A 22,745-nucleotide genomic window follows, 5' to 3' on the forward strand; every position below is an offset into this window, starting at 1 on the left:
TACTCTTTACTTGTCACCCCTGCCTCAGTCACCCACTATGTCCATGTCACCCCTGCCTCAGTCACCCTCTATGTCCATGTCACCCCTGCCTCAGTCACCCACTATGTCCATGTCACCCCTGCCTCAGTCACCCACTATGTCCATGTCACTCCTGCCTCAGTCACCCACTATCTCCCTGTCACCCCTGCCTCAGTCACCCACTCTCACCCTGCCTCAGTCACCAACTCTACCTGTCACCCCTGTTCAGTCACCAACTCTACCTGTCACCCCTGCCTCAGTCACACACTATCTCCCTGTCACCCCTGCCTCAGTCATATACTCTCTACTTGTCACCCCTGCCTCAGTCACCCACTATCTCCCTGTCACCCCTGCCTCAGTCACCCACTCTCACCCTGCCTCAGTCACCAACTCTACCTGTCACCCCTGTTCAGTCACCAACTCTACCTGTCACCCCTGCCTCAGTCACCCACTATCTCCCTGTCCCCCTGGCCTCAGTCACCCACTATCTCCCTGTCACCCCTGCCTCAGTCATCTACTCTCTACTTGTCACCCCTGCCTCAGTCACCCACAATGTCCATGTCACCCCTGCCTCAGTCACCCACTATCTCCCTTTCAGCTCTGCCTCAGTCATCCACTATCTCCCTGTCACCCCTGCCTCAGTCATCTACTCTCTACTTGTCATCCCGGCCTCAGTCACCCACTATCTCCCTGTCACCCCTGCTTCAGTCACCCACTATCTCCCTGTCACCCCTGCCTCACCAGTCACCCACTATCTCCCTGTCACCCCTGCCTCAGTCACCCACTATCTACCAGTCACTCCTACCTTACTCGCACACTATCTCCCTGTCACCCCTGCTTCAGTCACCCACTATCTCCTTGTCACCCCTGCTTCAGTCACCCACTATCTCCCTGTCACCCCTGCCTCAGTCACCAACTCTACCTGTCACTCCTGCCTCAGTCATCTACTCTCTACTTGTCACCCCTGCCTCAGTCACCCACTATGTTCATGTCACCCCTGCCTCAGTCACCCACTATCTACCTGTCACTCTTGCCTTACTTGCATACTATCTCCCTGTCTCCCCTACTTCAGTCACCCACTTACAGTTTTTTTTGTGGTTCATGCGATCCCTAATTTTAGTAAGGGAGAGGGGCCCAATGCATATTGTTGCACCTGGGCCCACTATTCTCTAATTCCGCCACTTCCTTTGTCTGTCTCTGTCTCTCTCGTTGGCCCTGGTATCTCTGTCTCTCTCGCTGCCCCTGGTCTGTCTGTCTCTCTCTTGCTGCCCCTGGTCTTTCTCTCTCTCTCATGCTGCCCGTGGTCTGTGTCTCTTTCGCTGTTCCGCCATTGTGGAAATGTAAAAGCTGCATAATGCTGTGCTCCAGGCAAGGGGCGTGTGCTCATTAAAATGGGCATGACCTCACCAGAAAAGACTACCTTACACCCCAGTTTTTGGCCCTGCACCAACAGACCTTGGCCACCACAGGGGAAAAAAAAATGTCACCATATTAAGCCCCACACTGCACCATATGCCCCACACTTTAATGCTCGTGATACATTATGCCCTACAGTAAAGCTTCTACACGCTGGGTGTCATGCTTGTTCCCTGGGGTTTCTTAGGCTTGCTGTCTTGCTCATTGCCAGGGATTTCATGCTCTGGGACAGGTGTCATACTCATTTCAGGGGTTTGTAATGCTTGTGGCCAGGGGAAATGCTTGTTGCCAGGGGTGTGTTATTGTTAAACATTTTAAAAAAATCAAATGTTTATTCTTACAGTGAAATTTTACATTTCTGAATTACAAAAAATAAATTGAAAAAAAGCTATGAAATTCCATAGACAAAAAACCTTACGGTTTCACAGGTCCCATTAAGGCTTCTTACACATGATCTGGCATTTCAGAAACCTGTTGTGACTCTTCCACTCAAACTCCAAAAAGCAATGAAATTCCGATTATTAAGGCTGACGCCTTAATGGACGTGTTCCTTGCGCAATACAGATATGGTATGCCATCACAGCCTGTGGGTAAGTTTAGATTCAGCACTCTCACAGAGTGAGATTGCTGTCACTCACACAATGGTGGAGCTGCTAATTCACAGATTTGTGTGCTCATTGGAATACACACATGCAGTCTATGCAACTGAAGGTCTGAGCAGTGTTGTGGAGCTCCCATCCCACACAGTGCCCACAACCATCCCATTCGGTCACCACAACAATCCCACCATTTTACAACAGCCTTCTCACTCCATACATCCATCTCATTTAGTCTACAGATTTAGCTCCCTCAAACATCTTGGTTAATTGCTAAAACTATAATACCCCATCTACGGTCTATGCATCTACACTTACTTCCCCTATACACCCCCATGCTGCCCTGTCTTCCCCAATCCCTACTGCTGTGTTCTTCCATCTGTGCTAGTCTGTACTAACTTATCTGTACCATCTGTCTTTCCCCACCTGTGCCTTGTCTGTATCACCGTTTCCTTCTCTCTGTGCTGCTCAGTGTTTCCCTCTTCAACGTCACTCTGTCTCCTCCAGTACAGGGCACACTGTCTTCTCTCCCATCTGCACCAGTTTTCTACCCATCCGTGCCAGTGTTTTCAACCCATCTGCACCATTTCCCCCATCTGCACCGCTCTGTCTCCCTTCCCATACTTGCTGCTTAATCTACCCCCTATCCACACCACTCTTACCCTATTCATATAGCTGTCATCCTGAAGGTAAGTTTTGTGGGTCACTATTGGGGGGGGGGGGGGTTTCCCTATCCAACCCACCCAAGGATTAGGCCTAGCTGCCACCCCCCAAGGGGAGGTAAAAATACTTATCCCCTCCGATGTTGGGACTGTATTCCCCTCATCCATGCTGCTCTGCCTTCCTCATCCATGCCATTTATTTCCATCTATACTGCTCTTACCCCTCCCACATCTGTGCTGCTTTTTCCCCCTCATCCACACGGCACTGTCCACCCATCCACGCAGCTGTCTCCTCACCATCTGTGCAACTGTCTTTCCCCCATCTGTCTTAACCCCCCATCTACAATCAATTCAGAATTGATTGTAGATATGCCAAATTTCGCACATCTACAATCATTTACTCTAACATGCGATGTGACGCCCAGCACAGGGCTTGTCCGCCCCGCATGTCAGGCCCTCCCCCTCCCCTCACTGGGCTCCCGGGTACGCATGCACAGTGCGGCCATTGCGCATTCGCACCCCACAAACTAATTTAGACTGCGGTTGCTGCAGTCTGAATTATCCCGTGTTTCTTTGTCCCCACCCATCAATGCTACTTAGTCTTCCCTCGATCCACACACCCCCATCCACAATGCTCTGTCTTCTCCCTCCAATCAACAACACTCTTACCTCATCCGAGCATCTTTGTCTTCCGCTCAGACCTTCAGTTGCATAGACTGCATGTGTGTATTCCAATGAGCACACAAATCTGTGAATTAGCAGCTCCACCATTGTGTGAGTGACAGCAATCTCACTCTGTGAGAGTGCTGAATCTAAACTTACCCACAGGCTGTGATGGCATACCATATCTGTATTGCGCAAGGAACACGTCCATTAAGGCGTCAGCCTTAATAATCGGAATTTCATTGCTTTTTGGAGTTTGAGTGGAAGAGTCACAACAGGTTTCTGAAATGCCAGATCATGTGTAAGAAGCCTTAATGGGACCTGTGAAACCGTAAGGTTTTTTGTCTATGGAATATATATATATGTATATATATATATATATATATATATATATATACATACACACACATATACTGTATGGTAGCCGAACGGCACTCATAGAGACTGCTAAACCATAGAAAATCAGTACAGGACGCTGAAGCTTTGTCGACGTTTCAGAGTCTACAGTAAGTCTGAAACGTTGTCAAACACCTACAGTGTCCTGTGCAGATTTTGTATGGTTTACCAATCTCTATGGGGTATATTTACTAACATTCGTAATTCTCCCGATTTGGTGGGAGAATAATCACGAATGACATCGAAAGTGTAAAACTGCAACTTTTTGAATTTATTACGACTAATTTACTAAGCTGCCGTATTCTGCATTTTCGGGTTTTCCGATGTCGATGTCATTCGTTTTTTTAGGCAGTGTTTTACGTGAGTGAATTGTAAAACACTGCCGACTTTAATACAATGAATCTCGGCCGGATCTGAAAGATCCGTGCCGGGCTTCATTGTGCACTTTGTTTTTAAAAAAAATAAAGTTTAAATGTTAAAAAAAAAATTGCGTGGGGTCCCCCCTCCTAAGGCAAACCAGCCTCGGGCTCTTTGAGCCGATCCTGGTTGCAGAAATATGGGGAAAAAATGGACAGGGGTTCCCCCATATTTAAGCAACCAGCATCGGGCTCAGCGCCTGGTCCTGGTTCCAAAAATACGGGGGACAAAAAGAGTAGGGGTCCCCCGTATTTTTAAAACCAGCACCGGGCTCCACTAGCTGGACAGATAATGCCACAGCCGGGGGTCACTTTTATATAGTGCCCTGCGGCCGTGGCATCAAATATCCAACTAGTCACCCCTGGCCGGGGTACCCTGGGGGAGTGGGGACCCCTTCAATCAAGGGCCCCCCCCCCAGCCACCCAAGGGCCAGGGGTGAAGCCCGAGGCTGTCCCCCCCCATCCAATGGGCTGCGGATGGGGGGCTGATAGCCTTTGTTGAAAATGTAAAGATATTGTTTTTAGTAGCAGTACTACAAGTCCCAGCAAGCCTCCCCCACATGCTGGTACCTGTAGTACTAATACTAAAAAAATACCTAAAAAAAGACAAGACACACACACCTTGAAAGTAAAGATTTATTACATACATCCACACAAACATACATACATACTTACCTTATGTTCACACGCAGGTCGGTCCTTTTCTCCAGTAGAATCCATGGGGTACCTGTTGAATAAATTATACTCACCAGATCCAGGGTACCAGGCTCCTCGTAGAATCCATTTGTAATCCAGGTACTTGATTAAAATAAAAAAAACGGAGACCCGAGCCACGCACTGAAAGGGGACCCATGTTTGCACATGGGTCCCCTTTCCCCGACTGCCAGAAACCCACTCTGACTTCTGTCTAAGTGGGTTTCTTCAGCCAATCAGGGAGCGCCACGTTGTGGCACCCTCCTGATCGGCTGTGTGCTCCTGTACTGACTGACAGGCGGCACACGGCAGTGTTACAATGTAGCGCCTATGCGCTACATTGTAACCAATGGTGGGAACTTTCTGCCCTGCGGTTGACCGAAAGTGACCTCACCGCTGAGCAGAAAGTTCCCACCATTGGTTACAATGGAGCGCATAGGCGCTACATTGTAACACTGCCGCGTGCTGCCTGTCAGTCAGTACAGGAGCACACAGCCGATCAGGAGGGTGCCACAACGTGGCGCTCCCTGATTGGCTGAAGAAACCAACTTAGACAGAAGTCAGAGTGGGTTTCTGGCAGTCGGGGAAAGGGGACCCATGTGCAAACATGGGTCCCCTTTCAGTGCATGGCTCGGGTCTCCGTTTTTTTATTTTAATCAAGTACCTGGATTACAAATGGATTCTACGAGGAGCCTGGGACCCTGGATCTGGTGAGTATAATTTATTCAACAGGTACCCCTTGGATTCTACTGGAGAAGAGGGCCGACCTGCGTGGGGCCATAGGTAAGTATGTATGTATGTTTGTGTGGATGTATGTAATAAATCTTTACTTTCAAGGTGTGTGTGTCTTGTCTTTTTTTGGGTATTTTTTTAGTAGTAGTACTACAGGTACCAGCGGGCCCATTTTTCCGCCGCATGCTGGTATTTGTGGTTCTCCAAGTACCAGCATGCGGGGGAGGCTTGCTGGGCCTTGTAGTACTGCTACTAAAAACAATGGAGGTCATTCCGAGTTGTTCGCTCGCAAGGCGATTTTAGCAGTATTGCACACGCTAAGCCGCCGCCTACTGGGAGTGAATCTTAGCTTCTTAAAATTGCGATTACAAACTTCTTAGCAGTTTCAGAGTAGCTTCTGACTTACTCGGCATCTGTGATCAGTTCAGTGCTTGTCGTTCCTGGTTTGACGTCACAAACACACCCAGCGTTCGCCCAGACACTCCCCCGTTTCTCCAGCCACTCCCGCGTTTTTTCCGGAAACGGTAGCGTTTTTTCCCACACGCCCTTAAAACGGCCTGTTTCCGCCCAGTAACACCCATTTCCTGTCAATCACACTATGATCGCCGGAGCGAAGAAAAAGCCGTGAGTAAAAATACTATCTTCATAGCAAAATTACTTGGCGCAGTCGCAGTGCGGATATTGCGCATGCGCACTAAGCGGAAAATCACTGCGATGCGAAGAAATTTACCGAGCGAACGACTCGGAATGAGGGCCAATATCTTTTCATTTTCACAAAAGGCTATCAGCCCCCCATCCGCAGCCAATTGGATGGGGGGGACAGCCTCGGGCTTCACCCCTGGCCCTTGGGTTGCTGGGGGGGGACCCCTTGATTGAAGGGGTCCCCACTCCCCCAGGGTACCCCGGCCAGGGGTGACTAGTTGGATTTTTGATGCCACGGCCGCAGGGCACTATATAAAAGTGACCCCCGGCTGTGGCATTATCTGTCCAGCTAGTGGAGCCCGGTGCTGGTTTTAAAAATACAGGGGACCCCTACTCTTTTTGTCCCCCGTATTTTTGGAACCAGGACCAGGCGCAGAGCCCGATGCTGGTTGCTTAAATATGGGGGAACCCCTGTCAATTTTTTCCCCATATTTCTGCAACCAGGATCGGCTCAAAGAGCCCGAGGCTGGTTATGCTTAGGAGGGGGGACCCCACGCATTTTTTTTTTGGGAAAATAACCACTTTCCCACCCCTTCCCACTGATATACATGCACGGATCTCATGGATCCGTGCATGCCTATCCAATCACGGTAAAAAAAAGCAGGTCTGGTTTTTTTTAGCACTTTTTTACGAGTTGTAATTTTTCAAGGCAGTGTTTTTTTTTTTTTTGCTTTGCACTTCTTAGTAAATGACCGAGATTCATACTTAAACAGCCGCGTTTTGACCGATGGTGTATTCATTCGTAATTTTTTTCTTGGACTTACAAAAAAATACGAATGGCCTCATCACTGCCGTGATTTGAGTTTAGTAAATTACCGAGATGACACTTTGAAGAAAAAACGGCATCTCGGTCAAAATCGGGATCTTAGTAAATATACCCCTATGAGTGCCGTTCTGCCTCCATATATATTATCTAATTCTGCGGTACTAGTAAGGAGTGTCATTCATTGTGTGTGTGTGTGTGTGTGTGTGTGTGTGTGTGTGTGTGTACATATATTAGAGATGAGCGGGTTCGGTTCGTCGAGATCTGAACCCCCCCGAACTTCACGTGGTTTACACGGGTCCGAGGCAGCCTCGGTTCTTCCCGCCTAACGCGCAAAACCCGAACGGGGGAAAACGTCATCATCCCGCTGTCGGATTCTCGCGAGATTCGGATTCCATATAAAGAGCCGCGTGTCGCCGCCATTTTCACTCGTGCATTGTCGATTGAGTGGAGAGGACGTGGCTATGTTCTCTGCCTGAAAAGCTCAATATCTGTGTTCAGTGTGCTGCATTGTGGGGACCAGTATATAGTAGTACAGTGCTGCATTGTGGTGACCACCAGTATATAGTAGTACAGTACAGTAGGCCATAGCGTTATCTTGCAGCTCCGTGTCAGACCCAGTTCTATTCTCCGGATCAGTGCTCAATATCTGTGCTGCATTGTGGGGACCAGTATATAGTAGTACAGTGCTGCATTGTGGTGACCACCAGTATATAGTAGTACAGTACAGTTGTCCATTGCTGTATCTTGCCGCTCCGTGTCAGACTCAGTTCTATTCTCTGGATCAGTGCTCAATATCTTTGCTGCATTGTTGGGACCAGTATATAGTAGTACAGTGCTGCATTGTGGTGACCACCAGTATATAGTAGTACAGTCCAGTAGGCCATAGCGTTATCTTGCAGCTCCGTGTCAGACTCAGTTCTATTCTCCAGATCAGTGCTCAATATCTTTGCTGCATTGTGGGGACCAGTATATAGTAGTACAGTGCTGCATTGTGGTGACCACCAGTATATAGTAGCAGGGGTGTATCTAGGGGTCCGAGCGCCCTTGGCAAAGTAAGGGGCAGGCGCCCCTACACACATTTAAATTAGGGTGTGAGTACTGGAAATGGGGCATGGTCTTGTGGGGGAAGGGCATTTACACAATAGTACTTCCAATTCAAATTATGGCACTCAGTAGTGTCCCTTATTCACATTACACCGCACAGTAGTGTCTCATATTCACGTTACACCATCCCTCCCCCCTAACCCTAACCCACCTTTCCCACAGCCTGACCCTAACCCCCCCCCCAGCCTCTTCAGTGGTGCCTAACCCTAACCCTCCCTTCCTAATCTCCCTCCCTGTAGCCTAACCCTAACCCTCCCACCGGTGCAGCCTAACTCTAACCCTCCCACACGGCTTGCCAGTGGAGTCTTTGGCACCAGCTTGATCCGGATTTTGGCTTTCTGCATCGCTATCTATGTTGGGATGCCAGCATCAGCATTCCAAGCAGTTTCGGGATGCTCACTCTCTCCCTCTGTCACCCATGTACCTCACTCCCTCCTTCCATCTCTCACATCACAACTGTACCTCCCTCCCACCTTCCATCTCCCACACCTCTTCTTCACTCCCACCTTCCCTCTCCCCTGCACCTCGCTCCCACCTTCCATCTCCCCTGCACCTCTCTCCCACCTTCCATCTCCCCTGCACCTCGCTCCCACCTTCCATCTCCCCTGCACCTCGCTTCCCACCTTCCATTTCTCAAACCTTGTCTTCACTCCCACCTTCCATCTCCCCTGCACCTCACTCCCACCTTCCATCTCCCCTGCACCTCACTCCCACCTTCCATCTCCCACACCTCTTCTTCACTCCCACTTTCCATCTCCCCTGCACCTCGCTCCCACCTTCCATCTCCTCTGCACCTCTCTCCCACCTTCCATCTCCCCTGCACCTCGCTCCCACCTTCCATCTCCCCTGCACCTCGCTCCCACCTTCCATTTCTCAAACCTCGTCTTCACTCCCACCTTCCATCTCCCCTGCACCTCGCTCCCACTGCCCCTGCACCTCGCTCCCACCTTCCATCTACCCTGCACCTTGCTCCCACCTCCCATCTCTCACACCTCTTCTTCACTCCCACCTTCTGTCTCCCCTGCACCTCGCTCCCACCTTCCATCTCCCCTGCACCTCACTCCCACCTTCCATCTCCCACACCTGTACCTTGCTCCCATCTTCTATCTCCCCTACACTTCACTTCCACCTTCCATGTCTCACACCTGTACCTTGCTCCCACCTTCTATCCCCCACACCTGCACTTCACTCCCACCTACCATGCCTCACACATGTACCATGGTCCCAGCTTCCATCTCCCCTGCACCTCACTCCCACTTTCCATCTCTCACACCTGCACCTTGCTCCCTCAGATTATTACCCCCTAGTTCAGGGATCCCCCTTCCTCTCAGACACATTATCTCCCTTAGCACAGAATAGCCCCATCCTCCTGAGACAGATCTCCCCCTATCAGCCAGTACAGCTCACACACAGAACCTTCTCCTGGTATGTGGTGTCCGCTCCACTGGCAAGTTAGGTATCACGGCGGACAGTGTCACAATGGGAGCCGGGAAGAGATGGTACCTGCATAGTGTGTATTATGTGTAATTAGTCAGCAAGTGCTGGCCAGGGCTGGTTCTATATTAAATATTTGTGCAGTGTCTGACTAGGCATGTGGAGGGTGCCCAACATCAGGGTGTGCCTGTGCACACATGCCACCCACCGTGTGCATGCCTATGCCCCCTCGCCCCATATCAGAGCAATTAGCCCCCTGAGCCCCACCTCCCCATGTGTCTCTGCCTCATGCCCTGTTCCCTAATAGCAGTGTTATCAGCTGCTCCTACACCCCCATGTCTCCCCCCAATAACAGTGTCATATTCCCCTGTGCCCCCTCTTTCCATAGTTCTCCCCCTCATAGCACTGTCATTACCCCCCTTCCCCCACTCCCCATAGGTCTCCCACTCCCACATAGCAGTGTCATTACCCCTCTTCCCCCACTCCTCATAGGTCTCCCCCATAGCAGTGTCTTTACCCCTCTTCCCCCACTCCCCATAGGTCTCCCCCCATAGCATTGTCATTACCCCCTTCCCCCACTCCCCATAGGTCTCCCCCTCCCACATAGCAGTGTCATTACCTCTCTTCCCCCACTCCTCATAGGTCTCCCACCCATAGCAGTGTCATTGCCCCCCTTCCCCCACTCCCCATAGGTCTCCCACTCCCACATAGCAGTGTCATTACACCCGCTTCCCCCACTCCCCATAGGTCTCCCACATAGCAGTGTCATTACCCCCCTTCTTCCACTCCCCATAGGTCCCCCACTCCCACATAGCAGTGTCATTACCCCCTTCCCCCTCTCCCCGTAGGTCTCCCACTCCCATATAGCAGTGTCATTACCCCCTTCCCCCACTCCTCATAGGTCTCACACCCCATTACCATGTTATTAGCCACCTTCCTCTCCCCATAATTCCCCCATTACCCCATCCATATCTTACCTTTGTGCTGTGATGCTGCAGTGCTGGGGCAGGGTTCTGGCTCCGCAGGCTCAGTGCCTGGCTTCCTCTGCAGCTGCCGTCTGTGCCACAGGACAGGCAAAAAGTGAAAGTAAAGTCACTTCTTACCTGTGTGAGCAGAGATACGGCTCTGTGCTGCTGCAGCCTCTGTCCTAAAGGGCCTCATACACTAGAACGATAATGCCCTATTTCACCCCAATTCGGGCATTCGGGCCGCTATATTAGGTGAAATCGGGCATTTTCATTGTGCTTTACACCCGACCCGATCCCATGCACGTTCCCGTGAGCATCGGATCAGATCACCCTGGATCAGACATATCACGAGTGCTGCACTCGTGATATGTCGGACCCCACAGGAATGGCTGGGATAGTTAAAGGTACATCGTATGCAAAAGGACTGCATACAATGGGTGAGATTCAAATGATATATCACGCCCCATTTATATGTATACCGTATAGACGGGTCCACCAGGTGCCATTGGCACTTTAAGAGTTTGAGAGTGTGGGCTGGCTCCTCCCTCTATGCCCCTCCCACCAGACTCAGTCTAGAAACTGTGCCCGAGGACACGACATTCTTCGAGAGAAGGATTATACACAGATAGTGGTGAGATTCATACCAGCTCACACATACAAGGCACGTCAAGTCAAATAGCTTGAACTTGGGTATAGACGGTTCCGCAGGAGCCTTCGGCACTTTAAGACTTTTCAACAGTGTGAACTGGCTCCTCCCTCTATGACCCTCCTCCAGACCTCAGTATAGGAACTGTGCCCGAGGAGACGGACATTCTCGAGAGAGGAATTACTATTAAACTTGTGGCGAGATTCACACCAGCTCACACCATCCATAAACAACATGTCGGCTAACAAAATCTCCCACAAACTGACCAGACGTCCACCGGGGATCCTGGAAAGGAAGCAGAGATTGGGGTCATTACCGCTGCAGAGGTTTTTGCCGATACTTACCTTCCTGATAGAACTAGAGATGAGCGGGTTCGGTTCGTCGAGATCTGTACCCCCCCGAACTTCACGTGGTTTACACAAGTCCGAGGCAGCCTCGGTTCTTCCCGCCTTCCTCGGTTAACCCGAACAAGGCAAAATGTCATAACCCCGCTGTTGGATTCTCGCGAGATTCGGATTCCATATAAAGAGACGCGCGTCGCCGCCATTTTCACTCGTGCATTGTAGATTGAGCGGAGAGGACGTGGCTACGTGCTCTGCCTGCATAGCCCAATATCAGCTAAATATCAGCTCAATATCTGTGCTCAGTATCAGTGCTGCGTTGTGGTGACCAGTATATAGTAGTACAGTACAGTAGTCCATTGCTGTATTTTGCTGCTCTGTGTCAGTTCTATTATCCTGAACTGCTCACTATCTGTGCTCATTATTATCATTGCTGCATTGTGGTGCCCAGTATATAGTAGTACAGTACAGTAGTCCAGTGTTGTTCTCACTGCCCAGTGTCATTCTATTATCCTGAACAGTGCTCAATATCTGTGCTCATTATTATCATTGCTGCATTGTGGTGACCACTGACCAGTATATAGTAGTACAGTACAGTAGTCCAGTGCTGTTCTCGCTGCCCAGTGTCAGTTCTATTATCCTCAACAGTGCTCAGTATCTGTGCTCATTATTATCATTGTTGCATTGTGGTGACCACTGACCAGTATATAGTAGTACAGTACAGTAGTCCAGTGATGTTCTCGCTGCCCAGTGTGAGTTCTATTATCCTGAACAGTGCTCAATATCTGTGCTCATTATTATCATTGCTGCATTGTGGTGACCACTGACCAGTATATAGCAGTACAGTACAGTAGTCCATTGCTGTATTTTGCTGCTCAGTGTCAGTCTAGTATCCTGAACAGTGTTCAATTTCTGTGCTCATTGTTATCATTGCTGCATTGTGGTGACCACTGACCAGTATATAGTAGTACAGTACAGTAGTCCATTGCTGTATTTTGCTGCTCCGTGTCAGTTCTAGTATCCTGAACAGTGCTCAATATCTGTGCTCATTATTATCATTGCTGCATTGTGGTGACCACTGACCAGTATATAGTAGTACAGTACAGTAGTCCAGTGCTGTATTTTGATGCTCCATGTCAGTTCTAGTATCCTAAACAGTGCTCAATATCTGTGCTCATTATTATCATTGCTGCATTGTGGTGACCACTGACCACTATATAGTAGTACAGAACAGTAGGCCAGTGCTGTTCTCGCTGCCCAGTGTCAGTTCTAGTATCCTGAACAGTGCTCAATATCTGTGCTCAGTATCAGTGCTGCATTGTGGTGACTAAAAGTCCAGGGTCTTGTGCTGCATCTTGCTGCTGTAGGGTGCTGTGGTAGTGTCCTGTCACTGTGCATAGGTCATCATCATTCCAGTCACAGTGGTATCTGGTATCTATCTAGTGGTATCTAATTCCAGACATTACTGCCGTCTAATTCCAGATATATCACTGGCATATAATCCACACATTAAAAAATGGAGAACAAAAATGTGGAGGGTAAAATAGGGAAAGATCAAGATCCACTTCCACCTAGTGCTGAAGCTGCTGCCACTAGTCATGGCAGAGACGATGAAATGCCATCAACGTCGTCTGCCAATGCCGATGCCCAATGTCATAGTAGAGAGCATATAAAATCCAAAAAATAAAAGTTCAGTAAAATGACCCAAAATCTAAATTAAAAGCATCTGAGGAGAAACGTAAACTTGCCAATATGCCATTTACAACATGGAGTGGCAAGGAACGGCTGAGGCCGTGGCCTATGTTCATGGCTAGTGGTTCAGTTTCACATGAGGATGGAAGCACTCATCCTCCCGCTAGAAAAATGAAAAGAGTTAAGCTGGCAAAAGCACAGGAAAGAACTGTGCATTCTTCTAAATCACAAATCCCCAAGGAGAGTCCAATTGTGTCGGTTGCAGTGCCTGACCTTCCCAACACTGGACGGGAAGAGGTGGCTCCTTCCACCATTTGCACGCCCCCTGCAAGTACTGGAAGGAGTACCCACAGTCCAGTTCCTGATATTCAAATTGAAGATGTCACTGTTGAAGTACACCAGGATGAGGATATGGGTGTTGCTGGCACTGAGGAGGAAATTGACAAGGAGGATTCTGATGGAGAGGTGGTTTGTTTAAGTCAGGCACCCAGGGAGACACCTGTTGTCTGTGGGATGAATAAGGCCATTGACATGCCTGATCAAAATACAAAAAATATCACCTCTTCGGTGTGGAATTATTTCAACAGAAATGTGCACAAATGGTGTCAAGCCGTGTGTTGCCTTTGTCAATCTGTAATAAGTAGGGGTAAGGACGTTAACCACCTAGGAACATCCTCCCTTATACGTCACCTGGAGTGCATTCATCAGAAGTCACTGACAAGTTCAAAAACTTTGGGTGACAGCGGAAGCAGTCCACTGACAACTAAATCCCTTCTTCCTCTTGTACCCAAGCTCCTGCAAACCACACCACCAACTCCCTCAATGTCAATTTCCTCCTTAGACAGGAACGCCAATAGTCCTGCAGGCCATGTCACTGGCAAGTCTGACGAGTCCTCTCCTAATTGGGATTCCTCCGATGGATCCTTGAGTGTAATGCCTACTGCTGCTGACGCTGCTGTTGTTGCTGCTGGGAGTCGAACGTCATCCCGGAGGGGAAGTCGGAAGACCACTTGTACTACTTCCAGTAAGCAATTGACTGTCCAACAGTCCTTTGCAAGGAAGATGAAATATCACAGCAGTCATCCTGTTGCAAAGTGGATAACTCAGGCCTTGACAACTATGTTGGTGTTAGACGTGCATCCAGTATCCGCCGTTAGTTTCCAGGGACTTACAGAATTGCTTGAGGTAGTGTATCCCCGGTACCAAATACCATCTAGGTTCCACTTCTCTAGGCAGGCGATACAGAGAATGTACACAGATGTCAGAAAAAGAGTCACCAGTGTCCTAAAAAATGCAGTTGTACCCAATGTCCACTTAACCACGGACATGTGGACAAGTGGAGCAGGGCAGACTAAGGACTATATGACTGTGACAGCCCACTGGGTAGATGTATTGCCTCCCGCAACAACAACAGCAGCGGTGGCACCAGTAGCAGCATCTCGCAAACACCAACTCGTTCCTAGGCAGGCTACGCTTTGTATCACCGCTTTCCATAAGAGGCACACAGCTGACAACCTCTTACGGAAACTGAGGAACATCATTGCAGATTGGCTTACCCCAATTGGATTCTCCTGGGGATTCGTGACATCGGACAACGCCACCAATATTGTGCGTGCATTATATGTGGGCAAATTCCAGCACGTCCCATGTTTTGCACATACAATTAATTTGATGGTGCAGAATTTTAAAATAAACGACAGGGGCGTGCAGGAGATGCTGTCGATGGCCAGAAGAATTGCGGGCCACTTTCGGCATTCAGCCACCGCGTGCCGAAGACTGGAGCACCAGCAAACACTCCTGAACATGCCTTGCAATCAACTGAAGCAAGAGGTGGTAACAAGGTGGAATTCAACCCTCTATATGCTTCAGAGGATGGAGGAGCAGCAAAAGGCCATTCAAGCCTATACATCTGCCTACGATATAGGCAAAGGAGGGGGAATGCACCTGACTCAAGCGCAGTGGAGAATGATTTCGACGTTGTGCAAGGTTCTGCAACCCTTTGAACTTGCCACACGTGAAGTCAGGTCAGACACTGCCAGCCTGAGTCAGGTCATTCCCCTCAGCAGGCTTTTGCAGAATCAGCTGGAGAGATTGAAGGAGGAGCTAAAACAGAGCGATTCTGCTAGTCATGTGGGACTTGTAGATGGAGCCCTTCATTCGCTTAACCAGGATTCATGGGTGGTCAATCTGTTGAAATCAGAGCACTACATTTTGGCCACCGTGCTCGATCCTAGGTTTAAAGCCTACGTTGTATCTCTCTTTCCGGCAGACACAAGTCTGCAGATGTTCAAAGACCTGCTGGTGAGGCAATTCTCAAGTCAAGCAGAACGTGACCCGCCAACAGCTCCTCCTTCATTTTCTACCGCCACTGGAGCTGCCAGGAAAAGGATAAAATTTCCAAAACCACCCGCTGGCGGTGATGCAGGGCAGTGAGGAGCGATAGCTGACATCTGGTCCGGACTGAAGGACCTGCCAACGATTACTGACATGTCGTCTACAATCACTGTATATGATTCTGTCACCATTGAAAGAATGGTGGAGGATTATATGAGTGACAGCATACAAGTAGGCATGTCAGACAGTCCGTACGTATACTGGCAGGAAAAAGAGGCAATTTGGAGGCCCTTGCACAAACTGGCTTTATTTTACCTAAGTTGCCCCCCCTCCAGTGAGTACTCCGAAAGAGTGTTTAGTGCAGCTGGTAACCTTGTCAGCGATAGGCGTAGGAGGTTAATTCCAGAAAATGTGGAGAAGATTATGTTCATCAAAATGAATTATAATCAATTCCTCCGTGGAGACATTCACCAGCAATTGCCTCCAGAAAGTACACAGGGACCTGTGATGGCGGATTCCAGTGGGGACGAATTAATACTCTGTGAGGAGGGGGATGTACACAGTGAAAGGGGTGAGGAATCGGATGATGAGGAGGAGGTGGACATCTTGCCTCTGTAGAGCCAGTTTGTGCAAGGAGAGATTGATTGCGTCATTTCAGCCACAGTCACGTGGCAGACCCTGTCGCTGAAATGATGGGTTTGTTAAAGTGTGGATTTCCTGTTTATACAACATAATGGTGGGTGGGAGGGCCCAAGGACAATTTCATCTGAGAGGGCCCAAGGACAATTTAATCTTTCACCTCTTTTTTTTATATTTATCTTTGCATCATGTGCTGTTTATGGACTATTTTTTTATGTGCCATCCTGTCTGACACTGCAGTGCCACTCTTAGATGGGCCAGGTGTTTGTGCCGCCCACTTGGGTCGCTTAGCTTAGTCATTCAGCGACCTCGGTGCAAATTTTAGGACTAAAAATAATATTGTGAGGTGTGAGGTGTTCAGAATAGACTGGAAATGAGTGGAAATTATGGTTATTGAGGTTAATAATACTATAGGATCAAAATTACCCCCAAATTCTATGATTTAAGCTGTTTTTGAGGGGGCTTTGAAAAAAAAACACCCGAATCCGACAAAAATTCTTAAGGAAGGTTTTGCCAAAACGCGTCCGAATCCAAAACACGACCGCGGAACCGAATCCAAAACCAAAACACAAAACCTGAAAAATGTCCGGTGCACATCTCTAGATAGAACCTGTCCTTCTGTGAGACTCTGAACGTGTTTGCTGATGTTTCTTATGTAGTTTTTATGTTCCCTGCAATACTGTTGGAGGTATCAGGAATTTTTTTAAATAAAACATTTTTATATATCTTCGTATTCAAACGGATGTCTTTTACCTGAAAGGAGGAGAAAGAAACCTTTGTTTGCACGCGAGAGTGAAATAGAATGTAAGTTTACTTTTGATGTCTGAAGCTGATGTTTTAAAAAGAACCCACTACATGAATGCGGGACTGAACTGATATGTAAGTTCGTCTCCATAGCCCGCTGTGTGATATTGTTAGTACTACTCTTCTACCCTTTGGCCGCAGTGGCACCGCCAGGCGGCGCCACCTCCTTGCCTGGCACCCGTGGCGAGTGCTATCCTGGCCAATGGGTAGATACACCCCTGTATAGTAGTACAGTACAGTAGGCTATAGCGTTATCTTGCAGCTCTGTGTCAGACTCAGTTCTATTCTCCGGATCAGTGCTCAATATCTGTGCTGCATTGTGGGGACCAGTATATAGTAGTACAGTGCTGCATTGTGGTGACCACCAGTATTTAGTAGTACAGTACAGTTGTCCATTGCTGTATCTTGCAGCTCCGTGTCAGACTCAGTTCTATTCTCCGGATCAGTGCTCAATATCTTTGCTGCATTGTGGGGTCCAGTATACTACAGTACAATAGTCCAGTGCTGTATCTCGCTGCTCAGTGTCAGTTCTCCGTAGTATCATCAGTGATGAGTATAATCAGTTCTCAGTATAATCAGTGTGCTGTTAGATGTGCGCCCGTTTTCCGCCATTAGTGCATTGAGATTTAGACAATTGATGAAGATATTATGTCCCCGGTACAAAATCCCATCTAGATTCCACTTCACTAGGTAGGCGATAGCGAGATTTTACCAATTAATATCAGTGATTTATAATTATTAATTACAGTGATCTTGCCAAATAATTCCAGTGATTTTGTCATTTTCTTCCAGTGATTTGGACCAATAATACCATTGATTAGCACAAATAATTCCTGTGATATTGAGGTGTTTGTGTCGCTTAGCTTAGCCATCCAGCGACCACAGTGCACCTCTTTTTCTCTTTTCTTTGCATCATGTGCTGTTTGGGGAATATTTTTTTAAGTGCCATCCTGTCTGACACTTCCATATATGTCCAGTGGTACTGCCATTTGATATAATTCCCGACATTACTGCCATTTAATTCCAGTGATTTTGTCATTTTCTTCCAGTGATTTGGACCAATAATACCATTGATTAGAACAAATAATACCTGTGATCAGTGGCGGTTCTTGCCATGGGCAAGCGGTACTTTTGCCCGGAGGGCGCCGCACCAGGGCAAGATCCGCCACTGTGCCCCCCGCAGTGCCCTGCTGTGCCCCCCCACTTTGAAGGGAACCAGACGCGTAGCGTCTAGTTTCCCTTCATTGAGAAGACCTTAGTTGTGCGGTGCGCGATGACGTCATCGCGCACCGCACAGCAAAGGTCCTCTCCATGAAGGGAAACTAGACGCTACGGTCTAGTTTCCCTTCATGTAGAGGACCTTTGCTGTGCGATGCGCGATGACGTCATCGCGCACCGCACAGCATAGTGGCACAGACACTAGGGGTCATAATTGACCTCTAGTGTCTATGCTGTTCTATGGGAGAGATGTAATAACGTCTCTCCCATAGATCGAAGAGAGGAGAAGAGCGGCGCCGCCGGCGGAGGGGTCTGCAGCGGTCTGGATCAGGAACGGGGATGGTAAGTATACTTTATTTTTATTTCATGTTTTCTTTCAGCGTCGTGACCACGCCCCCATTTGAAGCCACGCCCCTATATTTTGCCCGGGGCGCCACAAAGCTAAGAACCGGCCCTGCCTGTGATATTGAGGTGTTTGTGTCGCTTAGCTTAGCCATCCAGCGACCACAGTGCACCTCTTTTTCTCTTTTCTTTGCATCATGTGCTGTTTGGGGACTATTTTTTTAAGTGCCATCCTGTCTGACACTGCAGTGCCACTCCTAGATGGGCCAGGCGTTTGCGCCGGCCACTTGGGTCGCTTAGCTTAGTCATCCAGCGACCTCGGTGCAAATTTTAGGACTAAACATAATATTGTGAGGTGTTCAGAATAGACTGGAAATGAGTGAAAATTATGGTTATTGAGGTTAATAATACTATAGGATCAAAATTACCCCCAAATTCTATGATTTAAGCTGTTTTTGAGGGGTTTTTGGGAAAAAAACACCCGAATCCAAAACACACCTGAATCCGACAAAAATTTTAAGGGAGGTTTTGCCAAAACGCATCTGAATCCAAAACACGGCCGTGGAACCGAATCCAAAACCAAAACACAAAACCCGAAAAATTTCCGGTGCACATAACTAATATATATATATAGCGTGAGTCAGGGGCGGATTGGAATCGAACACCAGCCCGTGACATTTATGGAAGCAGCCCTAATGAGGGAGGAGTCTGTTGAGGAGGAGGGGCCTGTCAAGAGGGTGGGGTCACTCCTCAGAGGTCCTGATTCTGAGATAGACACAGTTGGGTCCTCCTTTGCTTTACGTTATGCTAAAGTTTACCTGTGACTGTGGCCCTCATTGCGAGTTGATCGCTCGCTAGCTACTTTTAGCAGCCATGCAAACGCATTGTCGCCACCCATGGGGGAGTGTATTTTTGCTTTGCAAGTGTGCAATCGCATGTGTAGCTGAGCGACACAAACACATTTTGTGCAAAACAAAGCCAGCCCTGTAGTTACTTATCCTGTGCGATGATTCTAGCGACGGAGGTCCCGGAATTGACGTCCGATACCCACCCTGCAAACGCCTGGACATGCCTGAGTTTTCCCAAACACTCCCAGAAAACGGTCAGTTGCCACCCACAAACCAGTGGCGTGAGGTGAGCCCAGTGGCTGGTGAGGCACTGCAGCCATAATGTCTGCTGTGTCCCGCCGATACCCGCCACCGCACCCAAGCCAATGCCTGCTACCACCGCTGTCCCTGGGTCAGTGGGAGACAAAGTAAGGCAGTGGGCGATTCCAGGGAGAAGCAGTGGATGACAGCAGTGGGTGATGCTAGGGAGAGGGTGACAGGGAGAGGGTGTTACCAGTGAGAGGGTGATAGCAGTGGGTGACGCCAGGGAAAGGATGACAGCAGTTTGTAACAGGAAGTGGGTGACAGCAGTGGGTGACGCCAGGGAGAGGATGATGCCAGGGAGCTGGTGACAGCAAGTGGGTCACAGGGAGAGGGTGACAGCAGTCTGTGCCAGCTGTGGGTCCCCGGGAGAGGGTGACAGGAAAAGGTTGATGCCAGGGAGTTGGTGACAGGAAGAGGGGGAGAGAGTGACTGCAGTTGGCGCCAGCTGTGGGTGACAGAGAGAGAGTCACGCCAGGTAGAGGGTGACATCAGTCGGTGCCAGCTGTGGGCAACAAGGAGAGGTTGACAGGGAAAGGTTGATGCCAGGTAGAGGGTGACAGTGAGAGGGTAGAGCAGTCTGCCAGCTGTGGGTAATGGAGAGAGGGTGACGACAGGGAGAGGGTGACAGCAGTCGGTGCCAGTTGTGGGTGATGGGAAGAGGGTGACGCCAGGGAGAGGGTGGCAGGGAGAGAGTGACAGCAGTCGGGACAGCTGTGGCTGACGGGGAGAGGGTGACAGGGAGAGGGTGACAGCAGTCAGTGCCAGCTGTGGGTAATGTCGAGAGGGCGACGCCAGGGAGAGGGTGACAGTGAGAGGGTACCAGCAGTTGGTGCCAGCTGTGGGTTACAGCAGTCGGTGACAGTGAGAGGGTGACAGGAAGAGGGTGATGCCAGGGAGAGCACATTACTGTCCCACTCTACCAGCAGTATAGAATACAACATAAGGAGTACAGCCCTGAGCCTTGGGTCCCTGATAAAGCATGGGTGAGCTCAGCCTATTACAAACTAAAGTACCCGCCACTCTCCCCCGCCGCACATAGGCGTGCGCAGCACATTTTATTAGGGGGTGCACCATCGTAGAGGCATGTCGAGTACCACCTACCTACTGGACATGTCTAGCAACACCTATCGGGCGTTTCTAGCACCGCCTACTGGGTCTGTCTAGCACCGCCTATTTGCATTCTTTTCTATTCAATATGCACCTTACCTATATGGTGGCTTCTCATAACGGGGAACCTCTGAAGAAATGTATCCTTCCTGGGCAGACAGCGTCTTCAGTCGGTAATCACTATTCATGTAGGAGATCACATGATCTGGAAGATGCCTGTTTGTGTAGGAATATAACCAATGTCATCATCATACAACAGAGGTTCAACCAGACTCGTGTCACCTCCTTCCCTCTGCAGCTATCAGCCATACCATTACCCCTTCACTGCATCTTTCAGCCACACCATCACCTCCGCCCTGCGTCGCCTCTCAGCCACACCATCATCTCCGCCCTGCGGTGTCTCTGAGCCACATCATCATCTCCCATCTAAATCTCTCGCAATACCCCTCACTTTGTCTCTCATTCTCCCCACCACTCTGTGCCTCTGAGCCTCCCACCCTTCTGTCTGTGCCTCTCAGTCGCCTGCCCATCACTGTCTCTCAGCCTCATCAGTGGAGTTGGTGGGCCCAGCAGGAGAACACGGCAAGTGGGCGGCCGTTCGCGTGGTGTGACGTCATCGGGTCACATTGCACAGTACATTGAGGCGGAGGAGTAGTGTGGAGCATAGGCTGGATGGTAGTAGTGGTGCATAGCAGGGGGGCAGGATGGGAGTAGTGGTGTGGAGCAGGGGGTGCAGGATGGGAGTAGTGCGGAGCAGGGGGTGTAAGATAGGAGGAACATTAGTGTGGGGCAAAGGGGCAGGATAGGAGGAGGAGGAGTGCTGAGCAGGAGAAGTAGTGTGGAGCAATGGGGCAGGATAGGAGGAAGAGTAGTGCAGAGAAAGGGGCAGGATAGGAGGAATAGTAGTGTGGCTCAGGGAGGTAAGACAGGAGGAGAAGTGTGGGGCAAGGGGGCAGGATAGTAGGAGTAGTAGTGCAGAGCAGGGCGGCAGAATGAGAGCAGTGGTGCAGAGCAGGGGGGGGTAGGATGGGAGCAGTGGTGCAGAGCAGGGGGGTAGGATGGGAGTAGTGGTGCAGAGCAGGGAGGGTAGGATGGGAGTAGTGGTGCAGAGCAGGGGGGCAGGATGGGAGTAGTGGTGCATAGCAGGGGGGTAGGATGGGAGTAGTTGTGCATAGCAGGGGGGTAGGATGGGAGTAGTGGTGCATAGCAGGGGGTAGGATGGGAGTAGTGGTGTGGGGCAGGATGGGAGTAATGGTGCTGAGCTGGGGGGGCAGGATGGGAGCAGTGCTGGGAAGGAGTGGGCAGATAAGCATCAATGTCACCTCACCTGTAGCTCCCGGTCTCGGCCGCGATCTCCCCCTGCTATTTACAACAGTGTAGTTTTTCATAATTCTACATGTCATTTACATGTGCGGCCGCTGATTAGCTCCCCGCCCTCCCATCCCCCGGTAACGCAGTCCGGCCAGAGACAGAGGGGAGATAGGAGCCGCCACAGCGATACCAGCCCCCCACCCCCGCGCACAGACTCCCCGTCTGCCTGGTGTGAGGCTCCTCTGCTCTGGCTGCCTCACACCAGGCAGACGAGGAGTTTGTGCGCCGTGCGGGGGGGATTGCCGAGTGGAAAGGGTATCGCAGTGGCGGCTCCTATCTCTCTGGCTGGACTGCATTACCGGGGGATGGGAGGGCGGGGAACTAATAGGCGGCCGCACCTGTAGGTAAAATACATGCTGTGTCTCGTCGTCGTCCCCTTCATCCCCACGACTAGCCAAGACACCCCTAGGGGTGAGGCAGCAGCACAGAGTTTTTCAGCAGTCAGCATAACTCTGGAATGCCTGGAGCAATTTACAACAAACTTGCTACTAGTGATGAGCGGGTTCGGTTTCTCGGAAACCGAACCCCCCCGAA

The sequence above is a fragment of the Pseudophryne corroboree genome, chromosome 1 (genome assembly GCF_028390025.1).
Source record: "Pseudophryne corroboree isolate aPseCor3 chromosome 1, aPseCor3.hap2, whole genome shotgun sequence".
Classification (NCBI taxonomy): Eukaryota; Metazoa; Chordata; class Amphibia; order Anura; family Myobatrachidae; genus Pseudophryne; species Pseudophryne corroboree.